The sequence below is a fragment of the Neoarius graeffei genome, chromosome 6 (assembly GCF_027579695.1).
Source record: "Neoarius graeffei isolate fNeoGra1 chromosome 6, fNeoGra1.pri, whole genome shotgun sequence".
NCBI classification, from domain to species: domain Eukaryota; kingdom Metazoa; phylum Chordata; class Actinopteri; order Siluriformes; family Ariidae; genus Neoarius; species Neoarius graeffei.
The window spans coordinates 35,975,698-35,992,481 of NC_083574.1; the positions used below are offsets into that span (position 1 = coordinate 35,975,698).

The 16,784-nt window shown below is 42.9% G+C and overlaps 1 protein-coding gene across 1 annotated transcript in view; it reads right to left on the reverse strand.

Moving 5' to 3' along the window:
* mapk8ip2 (mitogen-activated protein kinase 8 interacting protein 2) overlaps positions 1-16,784 on the reverse strand; it is a 186,397-nt gene that overhangs the window by 36,156 nt on the left and 133,457 nt on the right. The window lies entirely within an intron of this gene.

Genomic DNA, 16,784 nt, shown 5'->3' on the forward strand with positions numbered 1-16,784 from the left:
CGTCCTTGTTTTCTTGGCGTTTTTGTCGGACTCTTGCCCCGAAGAAACAATCCTCTTCTTGGGAGCCATGTTTGTTGTGCCGCATTGAATTCTGGGAGATGCATGGCGGAAACTGCCGAACACTGCCGAGGTAGTTGTCGGGTCCTCCCGGCGGGTATTAAAAGTGACGAAATCTTACATCGGAAAATGGCAACTGCCCTCATTTGGTTGTCGTCGCCTTTTGTTGGTATTACATAAATATTGCTCAACTTTGACCTGGAAAACGCCGTCAGGTTCACGCGGCGCAGGTTTCAGTTTATTTACAGCGCCGCTAGTTTGCTAAATTGAGAACCATTGAATCCTGAGCCTGATTTTTTCATTCTGCAAAATTGCAGGTTGTTTAATTTTTCTTCTGCAATCTTGAAAATCATTCTGCAAAATGCAGACTGCAGACGGGTATTTCGAACACTGAATGTCAAACATAGGCTGATTAATCAGTCATCATACTGTCACTCATCAGTGTTTAAAGCTAGACTGCCTTTCAGATTTTTCAAGTGTAGGTCATAAAAATAATTTTCCCCGACACCCAATTATTTTTATTTAGTGGACCAAAAGCTACTGAATTCGAATCACAGACTTCCAATTTTATTCATTTTTTTAATAGAACAATTAATGAATTTAGAGTCACGTGGCCCTAAATTCTCCGCTATTTTTTCCTGCTTCACCATGACCCAATTCAAGATATTATGATTTTTTTTTTCGTTTCCGTTTCCGGTTGAGAGTACGTCGTGCGCGTTCTGGCTGCCACTTCTCACCAGAGCTTTTTTTATTTAATTTTTATTGTCTTTCTTTTTCTATTTTCATTTTATTTATTTTTTTTTCTGTGTGTTTGTGTAGTTTGATGTTTGAGTGTTTTGTCCGCCGGTTGTGGTGTAGCTCTGGACCTAATTTGGGCGTCAGTTCCCTCCAGGCCTTGGTTCGCTGTGGGCGATGCCTGTGCTCCCAGCTGTGGACTGCAGTGAGCTCATTGCTCATTTTACATCGTGGTTGTCCAGCGCTCTGCGCTTTAACGCTTGGCGTGATGTTCCGAGCGATGTTGCTCGGTGGTGTCGCGGCGGCTGTGCAGGCGGTTTGGACATACCAGCGCTCTGCTTGGCGGAGCTTCTCTGCTCGCTTTGTGGATCCATGGCATGGTGTTCGAGCAATGTTGCTGACGGCGTCATGGCAGCGGTGCTGGAGATGTGGGACTCGTTTTCGTGCGCCTTTCGGTGGGACTGTGGCTGCTACACCACAGGAATTACATCCTGACCCCTACTTGGTGGACTTTTAATTTTTTTATTATTTATTTATTTATTTATTTATTATTTATTATTATTATTTTTATTTTTTATTTATTTATTTATTTTTCCTTGGCTATAATTGTAAAGCGTCCTTGGGTTTCTTGAAAGGCGCTATATAAATTTAACATTATTATTATTATTATTATTATTATTATTATTATTATTATTATTATGTCATGCATCACATGGTGGGCTTTCCCCGTTCGGGCAAGGCATTGTGGGATCCAAACTGGAAACGGGAGAGGAAAATGTTGGACGTGAATGAAACGTGAAAGACCGACTACAGTAACGGAAAGCGAGAAAAAAGACGTTATGTTATATATGAAAGAAAGGAAACGCAGGACCAAACTAATAAATATCGGTGGTCAGCGAGCACCCCGGTGTGATCAACTGTTCGTTTAGCGACAGAATGATGGAACTGTCAGTGCACAGTCAAAGGTAAACCTGTAGATGGCAGTAATGCAACACTGTGGATGCCAGCTGCCGTAAAACCCAAAAGAAAAAGAAGAAGAAGGCAAACCTGTGCATGCGCGCACACACGGACTTCTTCTGTCTGCTCGACTGCGCAAAGCGAGCGATTTCATGCACATTATTTACTCGGGAATCCCTTCAAATTAAATTAAATAACTTCGAAGCCACAGAATGGCCTGGGGTTTTTTGTTTGTTTGTTTTTTGAGAAACTGCAGAAATAAACATATATCACAATGACCACATTTCAGAGGGAACTACACTTCAGCGATTTTATGAAATTGAAAGGCCGTCTCACTTTAAAACGTAATAACTCATTTCTCGCCGACTACCCATGGTGCAGTATTACTGCGACTGATGCAGCGTTACCGTCCATATACACGTGTTCCATAGTGGCATCATTAAAATCCCATAAACCTACACTGCATTCAGCTGATGGAGAAGGGAAAGCTAGCTTTGGATTTTGGCCTTAAAGACAGTTATGTAATACTGGCACTGAAAAGAAGCTAGGCTGTGATAAAAGCTGAGGTGAGCTGTGGACACTGTGAGTCGCAAAGATTAATAATTAATCTGCACAGCAGAGATGTGTGTGTGTGTGTGTGTGTGTGTGATGGTGGATTATTGTCTCTATCTTCAGTTCAATGTTATGTGGTTTGATGGTCTGAATACTGTAAACCAACCAAGCAATCTGTGAAGCGACCAATCATCAGCCAGAGTCAAATGAACAATCACCTGGATTATGTAATCACAGTGAGGATAATGCAATTACATGCAAAAACTCATCACACTTAATCAGACATATGGCAACATTAAGGGAAGCAAAAGAGGCAGAGTAGAATCCTAAGGCAGTAAATGTGTCTTGAGGAGAGAAGGAGAGGACAGATGGAGAGGAGAGGAGAGGAGATTTCACTGGATCACCACTCTCCTCCACTGCGGCAGCCATGGCACACAGCCTCTGCAATGAAACATTTAAACACCCCCTAGATACAGTCAGCACACACATACACACATATTGTTATGTCTGAAAAGAAACACTGTTGTCGCTACCCACAATATACAAAAATAAAAATAAAAATACAGAAACTACGCAGGTTCACTGCTTCTTATCCATAGGATATACTTTGACCACCAGCCATGTATATTACGCCTCATTTCAGCCATTATGAAGTTCATTTTCAGGGGGTGTGAGAAGGAGAGTGAGGGGGAAAGGTGAGAACAAACCAGATCAGACATCTACCACCAACCAACGAGGAGTGAGAACAACCTGAACGATCTGGTAAAGCTACTTCCGACTGATGCTAACTGATTTTTTTCTTGGATAAAAAAAGTCACACTCAAGCACACCCTAACCCGGACAGCATGCATACTTTTGTATTGCTGCAATAACCTTGTTTGCTAATTGAGACACTGCCAGTTTTATATCAAAACCTTGCTAATAAAGGTGGCCTTGGTGCAACTAGCATGACCTTGCTGATTTCCTGCTTGCAACCAATATGTTTTATGCTGCTCATGGTGACTAGCTCATGTTCGTATTAAGCAGCTACAGCACTCACAGTGAGATCATGAATTGATCATTCACTAATATGACATTTTAAAAAATCTCGTTAGTTAATTCGAGTTAGCAGTAAAGATTCTAAACATTTAAAGGGGAACTGAAAGCAATTTTTTATCATCAAAATTCTATTTCTCATTTTATTAAATATATGAATGTGTTTTTGATCGCTATTTTGTCGCTGCTCCAGCAAGTTATGAGTGTTTGAAATACGCTCTGTAATATATCAGTCCATATGTCAAAGCAATGGCTGTAAACGAGATTCGTTGAGACCTGTGCGAGACATCGTACACTATTGTTCAAAAGTTTAGGGTCACTTTGAAATGTCCTTATTTTTGAAAGAAAAGCACTGTTCTTTTCAATGAAGATCACTTTAAACTAATCAGAAATCCACTCTATACATTGCTAATGTGCTAAATGACTATTCTAGCTGCAAATGCCTGGTTTTTGGTGCAATATCTCCATAGGTGTATAGAGGCCCATTTCCAGCAACTCTCACTCCAGTGTTCTAATGGTACAATGTGTTTGCTCATTGCTTCAGAAGGCTAATGGATGATTAGAAAACCCTTGTACAATCATGTTAGCACCGCTGAAAACAGTTTAGCTCTTTAGAGAAGCTATAAAACTGACCTCCCTTTGAGCAGATTGAGTTTCTGGAGCATCACATTTGTGGGGTCGATTAAATGCTCAAAATGGCCAGAAAAATGTCTTGACTATATTTTCTATTCATTTTACAACTTATGGTGGTAAATAAAAGTGTGACTTTTCATGGAAAACACAAAATTGTCTGGGTGACCCCAAACTTTTGAACGGTAGCGTAGGACGGAAGTAAAACGTACAGCGGAAATCAAAGTGACCGACATCTGCCAACGTTGTCAAAAGACGCGCGTGCCCTCTTTCAAATGCTGATGTAATCAAGCTGGAAGTTTTGTTTGTTTTGATAGCGATCAGGAAAGTTTGAAAAAAGTAGGCAGTAATTGTCATTTAAACTTGTTTTTGTGCAATGTTTCGTTTGAAAAACAGTTTTCAAATTGGCGGCACTGACACCTGGCTGACACTTCACGTTTCGAAGTCTCGCACAAGTCCCGTGAAGATTGCGCGGATAAGCGACGCCTGCCGTGGACCAAACGAACTAAATTCAACATGGCTAAAAACCGAATAGACCAATAAGTATCATATTTAATTGCAATTAGTTTCCAATACAAGTCATAATATAAGGTTACTAAAACCGAAAATGTAATTGAAGAACACGTTAATTAAGAAATAAAGCAAGTTTAAAAATGATTTCAGTTCCCCTTTAAGAATATAGGTTTTTTTTTTTCTTCAATCTGTAGGACAGGAGTATGTGTAGCGGGGTTGGTTGTGGTTCCCTAAATTTCCCTACTAAAGAGGGTTTTTCCGCCCCCAAATCTGTGCGCGTTTTATTGTTTTTACTTTTCCATGCCTAGTGTACAGAGTAGGGGGCAGGGGCTGTGGCATAGGTGCGCCCCCATGGTGGACCTCCTTACAGTAAGTTGTGCGATTACACCCCGCTCTGTCTCTTTTGCTACTGGACAGTGTCAGAGGTATGTGGTGTCCTACTCAGGGTTATATTCACATTCTTTTATCCTCACTCTTGCAGTTGTCATGTTGGGCATGTTTAAGTGTCATCTTGGATTATGCATATGCTGCAAGAGCCATTTGTTTTTGTTGAATGATATTGATGTATGTTAAAGTTAATTTGTGCACACTGGTAATCCCACGCTGCAACCTGTAGCATGCTAGCTGTAGGTGCGTGGTAGTTAGCATAGGTCGCCAATACACTGTTGGTTCTCTGTACATTAACTGAATTCATGTTGAACAGAACCAATATTTTTTGAAGCAAGAAAACTGTTACAGTATTATGAAGTGGTTTACCTGTTTTGTTTGGCAGGAGCTGTGACACGGCTTGCTCGCTCCATGACTGATTTTGTGTTTTGTTTGCTTTAACGTATCAGGTATGCCATTATGTTTCATTGTCTCATCTCATCTCATTATCTCTAGCCACTTTATCCTGTCCTACAGGGTCGCGGGCAAGCTGGAGCCTATCCCAGCTGACTACGGGCGAAAGGCGGGGTACACCCTGGACAAGTCGCCAGGTCATCACAGGGCTGACACACAGACACAGACAACCATTCACACTCACATTCACACCTACGGTCAATTTAGAGTCACCAGTTAACCTAACCTGCATGTCTTTGGACTGTGGGGGAAACCGGAGCACCCGGAGGAAACCCACGCGGACACGGGGAGAACATGCAAACTCCGCACAGAAAGGCCCTCACCGGCCACAGGGCTCGAACCCAGAACCTTCTTGCTGTGAGGCGACAGCGCTAACCACTATGTTTCATTGTGTTTTATTTATTTTATCTATATTGGTGCTCTTTTGCCAGCGTCAGAGGAGCTGTGACGTGGCTTGTTTGCTCCGTGCCTGATTTTTATTCAAGTACAACAGACCCGGACTGGTTGTGGCGTTTCTGTACATCACACAACACAGAGAGAGAAAGAAAAAGAGGGAGAGAAGCGAAGTGAACCTTAACCGTTATATATGTACAACCAGGGTTTGTTACTGGTTGTTTTTTGGGTTATAATTGACCTGGCATTATTGACCATTCAGTTACAGACAAGACTCACACATTAGTTAAGACTCCACATTCCTGCTCAATTCTATTCTATTACTTTCTCAATTTTCAATTCTGTTCCTTAGCGGCTTGATTATAGACATATAAAGCACTCCAGCGGGTGGTGAAAACTGCCCAACGGATTACTGGAACTCAGTTACCTTCCATTGAGAGCATTTATCACAAGTGATGCTTGGGCAGGGTGAGTAACACAACATCATCAAGAATGCCACCCACCCTAACCATGCAATGTTCTCCTTCCCATCTGGCAGACGTTACCAAAGCCTCAGGTCCTGCATCAGCAGGCTCAGGAAGAGCTTGTTCCCTGAGGCAGGAACTCCACACCATCACTTTGCTAACATTACTGCACTCATCCTGTGCTGTTCAGTACTTTAACTTACCATTTTCACTATTCATCTCTTGCACAAATTATGCCACTTACGCAATATTACTGTGCATATAAATAACTGGACATGTGTTCCTACTGCTGCTGTACACACTGCCACTTTAGTGTACATATAAACATCTGTACATATGGGTTAACTAATGATGTTCGTCCTTCGGGATTGAAGATGACCGTGACTTCAATTTGGTGGGTGGCGGTTGTGGGTCCGGAGGTGACTGATGAGGCCAATCCAGGCTTTGAAGGTGCACCCACATGTCAGGCACGCGTGAGTAGGTGCTGTAGTGAGGGTGGCAATAGTTCGAGCTTTCCGCGCAGCTCATTTCTTCTGGGCCTTGGTGATGCGTTTCATCTATTGTGGAAGCATAAGCACTAATCAACATTGCGTTCTTCTTGCCTCCAAGTGGGAGCTGAAGTGTTATCAGGCGATCGTTGATGCCCTCCGGGAGTTTGGTAAGTTTGGGCGAGGTGGGACTTTACAGCAAACCCAACGCCTGCCTCTTGCTGTTCAGTGCTGCTGCGACCACTCCAGAAGAAGGTATAACCACCACCATGTTCCATGAGCTGGCTCTTGTTCGCTAGATATGTTTCACTGAGGGCAGCTATGTCCACACTGTAGTGAGCTAGTTCCCTGGTGACTAGTGCAGTTCTTCTCTCCGGCCTGTCTGCTTTGATGTTATCCAGGACTATAGAGTCCACACATTCCACATGCCAATATTGAGGACCTTCACTATCTTATTTATGGTCTTATTTGTTGTATTTCGACCAGGGCGGCATGGTGGTGAAATGGCCACTGTTGCCTCACAGCAAGAAGGTTTTAGGTTCAAGCCCAGTGGCCAACAAGGGCCTTTCTGTGTGGAGTTTGCATGTTCTCCCCGTGTCTGCGTGGGTTCCCTTTAGGTGCTCCGGTTTCCCCCACAGTCCAAAGACATACCGGTACAGGTTAGGCTAACTGGTGGCTCTAAACTGACCATAGGTGTGAATGTGAGTGTGAATGGTTGTTTGTGTGTCTATGTGTCAGCCCTGCGATGATCTGGCGACTTGTCCAGGGTGTACCCCACCTCTCGCCCATAGTCAGCTGGGATAGGCTCCAGTTTGCCTGCGACCCTGCACAGGATGGATTGGATGGATGGATGGATGGTCACTGTCCATCACTGTATATACTGTAACACATAGCACCACAATGCTGCAGTGTTTTGCACTTCTGGTTAGATGCTAACTGCATTTCATTGGTTTTGTATGTGCACATTTTAAATCCTCATTTCAAAAAAGTTATTAACATGTAAGTGCACCAACTGACATGGACTCCCATGGTGCGCTTTGATGAGCAAAGCACTGGGACACCAAACAGAAACACATATAAATAGCAGTTGCATGCACAACTCATTTAATACTCTACAGTACAGAACAGACTGCTGCCTCTTATCTCAAGGTGACAAAACAGAACAATTGGAGTGTAAGAGAGAGGGCTTGAGTGCTCAGAAAATGCTTGTTTCTCATTTAACTTGCACTTATTCATATGCTCTCCCCAAACAGTCTATTGTTATTGTGTCACTGAAACCCAAGGTACTTACAGTACAACGTGAATAAACAAAATGACACTGAAATAACGCAAAATAACTGAAAATTGCGCCAAATTAATATACACTTTATTTATCATTGTATTTTGGAATTGGCCATGATTAAATTAGGGAGAAAATTAAGGGAGGAAAATTATGCTTGGAACTTTGGAGTTCTGTGAATACACAGTACTTCAGTTTCATGATTTGGACAGAACGTTATTTCCAAAGCATAGTCTTTAGATGGCTGTGAATTAGGCCAAGTTTACATTAGACCGTATCTGTCTCGTTTTCTTCGCGGATGCACTGTCCGTTTACATTAAAACGCCTGGAAACGCCGGGAAACGGGAATCCGCCAGGGTCCACGTATTCAATCCAGATCGTGTCTGGTCCGGTGCTGTGTAAACATTGAGAATACGCGGATACGCTGTGCTGAGCTCTAGCTGGCGTCATCATTGGACAACGTCACTGTGACATCCACCTTCCTGATTCGCTGGCGTTGGTCATGTGACGCGACTGCTGAAAAACGGCGCGGACTTCCGCCTTGTATCACCTTTCATTAAAGAGTATAAAAGTATGAAAATACTGCAAATACTGATGCAAATACTGCCCATTGTGTAGTTATGATTGTCTTTAGGCTTGCCATCCTTCCACTTGCAAGTGGTAAGTGACGTGCATGCCCGACATGCACTGAGATCACACACACAGCGGCTCAGTCCCAAATCACTGCTCATGCGCTCCACTCACGCGCTCTGTGAGCTGCGCAGGGCCGGAGTGCGCACCCTCCAGAGGGCACTCGCTGTTCAGGGCGGAGTGATTTGGAGCGCAGGATGCCTGCGGAGCCGAGCGTATCCGTGTATTGGCGTTGCTGTGTGCACGCGAATCGTGTATTGGCGTTGCTGTGTGCACACTAATCGTTTTAAAAACGTTAATCTGATGATCCGCTGATACGGTCTAATGTAAACCCCACCTTAGGATATCCCTTTGGACAACCGGCCAATCAGCATCACCAAATGAAGAGAGTCACAAAAATGGACACGCCTCACCATTCCACAGTATAAATCCAAGAAGCTCATATCCATTTGTAAGTTCTGTGAGTGAGGCATTGGATTTCCATCCACCTGGACCATCATTTCTAACTTCAGAGCTTTCGACTGTAACCCACATTGGTCTCAGTGAGCCTCGGCCATTGCAAGACAGAGACGCATGACAGAACTTCAGACTTTCATTGCTGTCTCAACTGAACAATTGCGCACACTGAGTCATAAGACTTTCTCCACTATCTCTGCTGCAGGACAAGCTGACTCAACCGAGGCAACACCTTCGGTGTAATTCTCACTGAAATCTGTCCATACATAAGACTTTCTGGACATGCAGACTCACCGGCACAGCTAAGTGTTCAGCAAATCTGCTTAAAGGTATCTTCAGTGTGAGAATAACCTTTGCTGTTTCCCTACTTTACATAGTATTATCCAAACAGTGCCTTCATTCTCAGTGTATATCGACCGTTTAGCTTCAACTTGTTATCTATTTCTCTTATTTGTCTATCAGTTATTTGCAACTAGAACAGATACAGTCATGTGAAAAAGAAAGTACACCCTCTTTCAAGTCTAGGTTTTAAGTGTCAGGACATAATAAAAAATCATTTGGCAGTTAGCAGCCAGGTGTTGCTGTTCAAATTAATTTCATTAATTGATCATCAGCAAGTGTGGCCACCTCTTAAGAAGCAGAAGTTTTGGCAGTTTGCTGGTCTGGAGCACTCAGGTGTATGTTAACACAATGCCAAGGAGAAAGACATGTTAGAGAAGCAAATGTTGCTGCACATCAGTCTGGGAAGGGTTATAAGGCCATTTCCAAACAATTTGAAATCCATCACTCTACTGTGAGAAAAATTATTCAGAAGTGGAAAACATTCAAGACAGTTGCCAATCTTCCCAGGAGTGGACGTCCCAGCAAATTCACTCCAAGGTCAGACCGTGCAATGCTCAGAGAAATTGCAAAAAAAAAAACACCAAGAACTACTTCTAAGACTCTATAGGCCACAGTTAGCATGTTAAATGTTAAAGATCATGACAGTACAATTAGAAAAAGACTGTGCAAGTATGGCTTGTTTGGAAGGGTTGCCAGAAGAAAGCCTCTTCTATCTAAAAAGAACATGACAGCACGGCTTAGGTTTGCAAAGATGCATCTGAACAAGACACAACCCTTCTGGAACAATATCCTTTGGACAGATGAGACCAAAGAGGAAATGTTTGGCCATAATGCACAGTGCCATGTTTGGCGAAAACAAAACACTGCATATCAGCACAAACACCTCATACCAACCATTAAGCATGGTGGTGGAGGGCTGATGATTGATTTGGACTTGTTTTGCAGCCACAGGGCCTGGGCACCTTGCAGTCATTGAGTCAACCATGAACTCCTCTGTATACCAAAGTATTCTAGAGGCAAACGTGAGGCCATCTGTCCAACAGCTAAAGCTTGGCTGCAATTGGGTTATGCAACAGGACAATGATCCCAAGCACAACAGCAAATCTTTTACAACTGAAAAAGAAAAGAATCAAGGTGTTGGAATGACCAGGTCGAAGTCCAGACCTCAACCCAATTGAAATGCTGTGGTGGGACCTTAAGAGAGCTGTGCATAAACAAATGCCCTCAAACATGAATGAACTGAAGCAATGTTGTAAAGATGAGTGGGCCAAAATTCCTCCACAACGATGTGAGAGACTGAGAAAATCATACAGAAAATGATTGCTTCAAGTTATTGCTGCAAAGTTATTGAATCATGGGGTGTACTTACTTTTTCACACATGGATTCTGCATTTTCACTTAATTTTTGTTCAATAATGACATGGTGGAATCTGTTGTGTGTTACTTTACACCTGAGGATAGATTTGCATAATTTTACAACCTGGTAAGGATCATATGATTTTTTTGTTATGTCTTGATTGGTAAAACCATGTAACTGAAAGTGGGTGTACTTTCTTTTTCACATGACTGTAGATAGAACAGATAGAACAGATCTTTGCTCTTGAACAAATAATCGAGAAATCCATAGAATTCAACACACCAGTTATGCGTCATAGACTTCTCCAAAGCGTTCAATAGTGTGAAGCTTCCATGTCTATAGAAATTTCTTGAAATCACCAGAATCAACAAGAGATACATAAACCTCCTAAAACTCACCTATGATAATTCAAAAGCATTTGTCAAGACTGATATTGGCACCTAAAGATCTGTCAATATCTTTAAAGGAGTTAAATAAGGAGGGCGGCACGGTGGTGTAGTGGTTAGCGCTGTTGCCTCACAGCAAGAAGGTCCGGGTTCGAGCCCCGTGGCCGACGAGGGCCTTTCTGTGTGGAGTTTGCATGTTGTGTCTGTGTGGGTTTCCTCTGGGTGCTCCGGTTTCCCCCACAGTCTAAAGACATGCAGGTTAGGTTAACTGGTGACTCTAAATTGACCGTAGGTGTGAATGTGAGTGTGAATGGTTGTCTGTGTCTATGTGTCAGCCCTGTGATGACCTGGCGACTTGTCCAGGGTGTACCCCGCCTTTCGCCCGTAGTCAGCTGGGATAGGCTCCAGCTTGCCTGCGACCCCGTACAGGATAAGCGGCTACAGATAATGAGATGAGATGAGTTAAACAAGGAGATGTACTCAGCTATACTCTTCTGCATTGTAATAGCCGCAATACTCTCTAAAACTGAAGATGACTGTCAATCTGGATTCTCAACTGGCGGTCACCTCCTCTCCAATCTCAGCTACGCTGATGATATTTCTGGAATACTGTAAATGAATCCTGTCAGGACTTACAATCTTTTGTTAACTCTCTTGTTAAACATGCTGCAGAAGCCGGATTTTCTATCAACATATCAAAAACAGACTGCATGACAACAGACAAATCTAATCCAGACCTCAACCTTACAATATATGGCAAACTAGTAAAGCAAGTTTCTGAATTCATCTACAGTGCCTTGCAAAAGTATTCATCCCCCTTGGTGTTTGTCCTGTTTTGTTGCATTACAAGCTGGAATTAAAATGGATTTTTGGAGGGTTAGCACCATTTGATTTATGCCTACCACTTTAAAGGTGCAGATTTTTTTTTTATTGTGACACAAACAATAATGGGCAGCACGGTGGTGTAGTGGTTAGCACTGTCGCCTCACAGCAAGAAGGTCTGGGTTCGAGCCCCGTGGCCAGAGAGGGCCTTTCTGTGCGGAGTTTGCGTGTTCTCCCAGTGTCCATGTGGGTTTCCTCCGGGTGCTCCGGTTTCCCCCACAGTCCAAAGACATGCAGGTTAGGTTAACTGGTGACTCTAAATTGACTGTAGGTGTGAATGTGAGTGTGAATGGTTGTCTGTGTCTATGTGTCAGCCCTGTGATGACCTGGCGACTTGTCCAGGGTGTACCCCGCCTTTCATCCGTAGTCAGCTGGGATAGGCTCCAGCTTGCCTGCGACCCTGTAGAACAGGATAAAGCGGTTAGAGATAATGAGATGAGATGAGATGAGATGAGATGAGATGAGATGAGATGAGATGAGATGAGATGAGACAAACAATAATTAAGATGAAAAAACAGAAATCTAGAGTGTGCATAAGTATCCCCCCACCCAAAAAAAAAAAGTCAATACTTTATAGAGCCACCTTTTGCTACAATTACAGCTGCATGTCTCTTGGGGTATGTCTCTATTAGCTTAGCACATCTAGCCACTGGGATTTTTGCCCATTCCTCAAGGCAAAACTGCTTCAAGTTATGCCACAGATTCTCAGTTGGATTGAGGTCTGAGCTTTGACTAGACCATTCCAAGAGATTTAAATGTTTTCCTTTAAACCACTCCAGTGTCATTTTAGCAGTATGTTTAGGGTCATTGTCCTGCTGGAACGTGAATCTTCGTCCCAGTCTCAAACCTCTGACTGACTCAAACAGGTTTTTCTCCAGAATTGTCCTGTATTTAGTGCCATCCATCTTTCCTTCAGTCCTGACCAGCTTTCCTGTCCCTGCAGATGAAAAACATCCCCACAGCATGATGCTGCCACCACCATGCTTCACTGTAAGAATGATGTTCTCAGGGTGTTGGGTTTGCGCCACACATGGCATTTCTCATGATGGCCAAAAAGTTCAGTTTTTATCTCATCTGACCAGACAAGCTTCTTCCATGTGTTTGGGGAGTCTGCCACATGCTGTTGGGAAAACTCCAAATGTGATTTTTTAAGCAATGGCTTTTTTTCTGGCCACTCTTCCATAAAGCCCCACTTTGTGGAGTGTACAGCTTAAAGTGGTCCTATGGACAGATACTCCCATCTCCGCTGTGGATCTTTGCAGCTCCTTCAGTGTTCTCTTTGGTGTCTTCGTTGCATCTCTGATTAATGCCCTCCTTGCCCGGTCTGTGAGTTTTGGTGGGCGGCCTTCTCTTGTCAGGTTTGTAGTGGTGCGATATTCTTTCAATTGTGCTCTAATGGATTCAATGGTGCTCCGTGGGATATTCAAAGTTTGGGATATTTTTTATAACCCAACCCTGATCTATACTTCTCCACAACTTTGACCTGTTTGGAGGCTCCTTGATTTTCATGTTGCTTGCTTAGTAGTGTTGCAGAGTCAGGGTCCTTCCAGAACAGGTTGATTTATACAGACATCATGTGACAGATCATGTGACACTTTGATTGCACACAGGTGGATCTTAATCAACTAATTATGTGGCTTATGAAGTGAGTTGGTTGGACCAGCTCTTATTTAGGGGTTCCATATGAAAGGGGGTGAATACTTATGCACAATCCAGATTTCTGTTTTTTTTTCATCTTCATTATTGTTTGTGTCGCAATAAAACAACAATGTGCACCTTTAAAGTGGTAGGCATGTTGTGTAAATCAAATGGTGCTAACCCTCCAATAATCCATTTTAATTCCAGCTTGTAATGCGGCAAAACAGGACAAACACCAAGGGGGATGAATACTTTTGCAAGGCACTGTACCTCGGACACAAGCTCTCTTCAAAAAATGACGGAATGATAGCTGTGAACCATAGACTCGGACTTGGTTGGGCTGCTTTTGATAAGAACAAAATTGCACTAACTTCAAAACGGATCCCATACCACATAAAATCAAGCATCTACAACACCTATGTTCTTCCTGTAGTCTTATATGGACTAGAATGTGTCAACTGGACTTCTGCTGCACTACAGAAACTGAAAGTCTTTCAAAATCACGTAATGCAACTTATGACTAACATCAAACTCTCAGACCATGTCAGAATTGAAGATCTTAGGTGGTGTTTACATTAGACCGTATCCGTCTCGTTTTCGTCGCGGATGCACTGTCCGTTCACATTAAAACGCCGGGAAACGACTCCACAGGCGGAACAACTTGAATCCACCAGGGCCCACGTATTCGACCCAGTTCGTATCTGATCCGGTGCTGTGTAAACATTGAGATACGAGGAAACGCAGTGCTGAGCTCTAGCTGACGTCGTCATTGGACAATGTCACTGTGACATCCACCTTCCTGATTCGCTGGTGTTGTTCATGCCACGCTGGTCATGTGACATGACTGCTGAAAAACGGCGCGGACTTCACTTCCTGCTATTGTTTCCGCCTTGTATCACCTTTTTGTTTTTCATTAAAGAGTATAAAAGTATGAATATAATGCTTTGTTTTGTCATTCTTAATGTTGTTCATGGTAAGATGCAAATACTGCCCATTGTGTAGTTATGATTGTCTTTAGGCTTGCCATCCTTCCACTTGCAAGTGGTGAGTGACTTGCGCATGCCCGATATGCACTGGGATCACACACACAGCGGCTCAGTCCCGAATCACTGCTCTTGCGCTTCACTCGCGCGCTCTGTGAGCTGCGCAGGACCGGAGTGCGCACCCTCCAGAGGGCACTCGCTGTTCAGGGCGGAGTGATTTGGAGCGCAGCCGCTGAGGAGGAAGCGCTGAGCCGCACTGACACATTTCAACTTACGTGCCGTCTAATTAGTCATGTGATTAGCGTATCCGTGTATTGGCGTTGCTGTGTGCACGCGAATCGTGTATTGGCGTTGCTGTGTACACGTGAATCGTTTTAAAAACGTTAATCTGATGATCTGCTGATACGGTCTAATGTAAACACCACCTTAGACAAATAACCCAATTGCCACCAATCACCTCCATCATCAGAAGTAAAGTACTCAAACTGTTTGGCCACATAAAACGAATGGGTTGTGGCGTCAACAAGATCTGTTGGGAAGACATGATTCATGGAAAGAGAAACAGGGGTTGGCAACCTAAGAGATGGAGAGATAACATCACAGCATAGACAGGTCTTGATATAAATTCCCTGAACACTCTTGCTAAAGATTGAGATCTATGGAAGCAACTATCTCATGTTAGTGCGCATTCTGCTGCAGGCGGAGATAGCGGTTAATGATGATATTTGTAACTATATCTATACATTTTTCATTCTCATACAATTTGTATTCTATTGTTGTTTACCTTTCTCTTTATTATTAATCTCTGTGTGCTTTACCTCTGTGTTGTAAATGATTTCGACAAACAATCAAATCTCATCTCAATCTCATTATCTCTAGCCGCTTTATCCTGTTCTACAGGGTCGCAGGCAAGCTGGAGCCTATCCCAGCTGACTACGGGCGAAAGGCGGGGTACACCCTGGACAAGTCGCCAGGTCATCACAGGGCTGACACATAGACACAGACAGCCATTCACACTCACATTCACACCTACGGTCAATTTAGAGTCACCAGTTAACCTAACCTGCATGTCTTTGGACTGTGGGGGAAACCGGAGCACCCGGAGGAAACCCACGTGGACACGGGGAGAACATCAAACTCTGCACAGAAAGGCCCTCATCGGCCACGGGACTCGAACCCGGACCTTCTTGCTGTGAGGCAGCAGCACTAACCACTACACCACCGTGCCGCCCAAACAATCAAATCATTCACTTTATTTGATCGATCAGATTTTCTTCTGATAACAGACAAATTATTACTATTTCTTAACTTGTTGATGCAACTACCATCAAATCATATCGCAGTCATCAGTTATTTTCTGCATTAGATTCGTGCCATGTTTAACATAATTATTATGATAAATAAAGTACAATTCCAGATATTTAGCTCAATTAATTTAATTACTAGTAATAATTTACACACAAATTTTATATGATGAGGTTTTCTATAAGGAGAAGTTTGTTTAGCATTTACGGAAGCAGTCAGCAGTTTCAGTGCTTCGTAATGATCAGAGGTAAATGTGTAGCTTTAAGTTTTACCCCAGGGTAAAATCTAAGGAGGCAAGATGCTGTGCTAGACAGTGAGAGAACAACTGCTTATAGCTGTGGTAAGCAACCTGTTTCATGGATGTTCCACAACGTTAAATATAACTATAAATAGATAGACTTTCTTTAATTTTATAGATGTTGTTGGCAAAGGACTTGGGTATAAGAGAAATAAAACAGCTCAGGACGTGCTGTTACAGGAAAGTGATCAACTTCAGAGTGGAAATGTCACATCCCTCATGGTTGATCACTATCCTAGAACAGCGGACCCCTTTGTGTATTATTATTAATTTGTGCGAACAGCACTGGCGCAAATTGTTACTCTTACTCAGGATCTTTTTACCTTCTTCTTCTTCTTCTTATTATTATTCTCGTAATGTTTTCTAGGACGCTATTTCTCCTTCAGTTTTCAACCAATCATCAAATCCCACATGAAGAATACCTCTGGGATGAATTATGTTGCTATGACTTTTGGTGCTGATCTGGATCACTGATCCAGAATGATCTGTGAAAAATGGGATTTTTTTTCAATCACTTATAACTCTGTCAATTTTCATGATTTTTTCTATCAGTTTTTTTTTTAT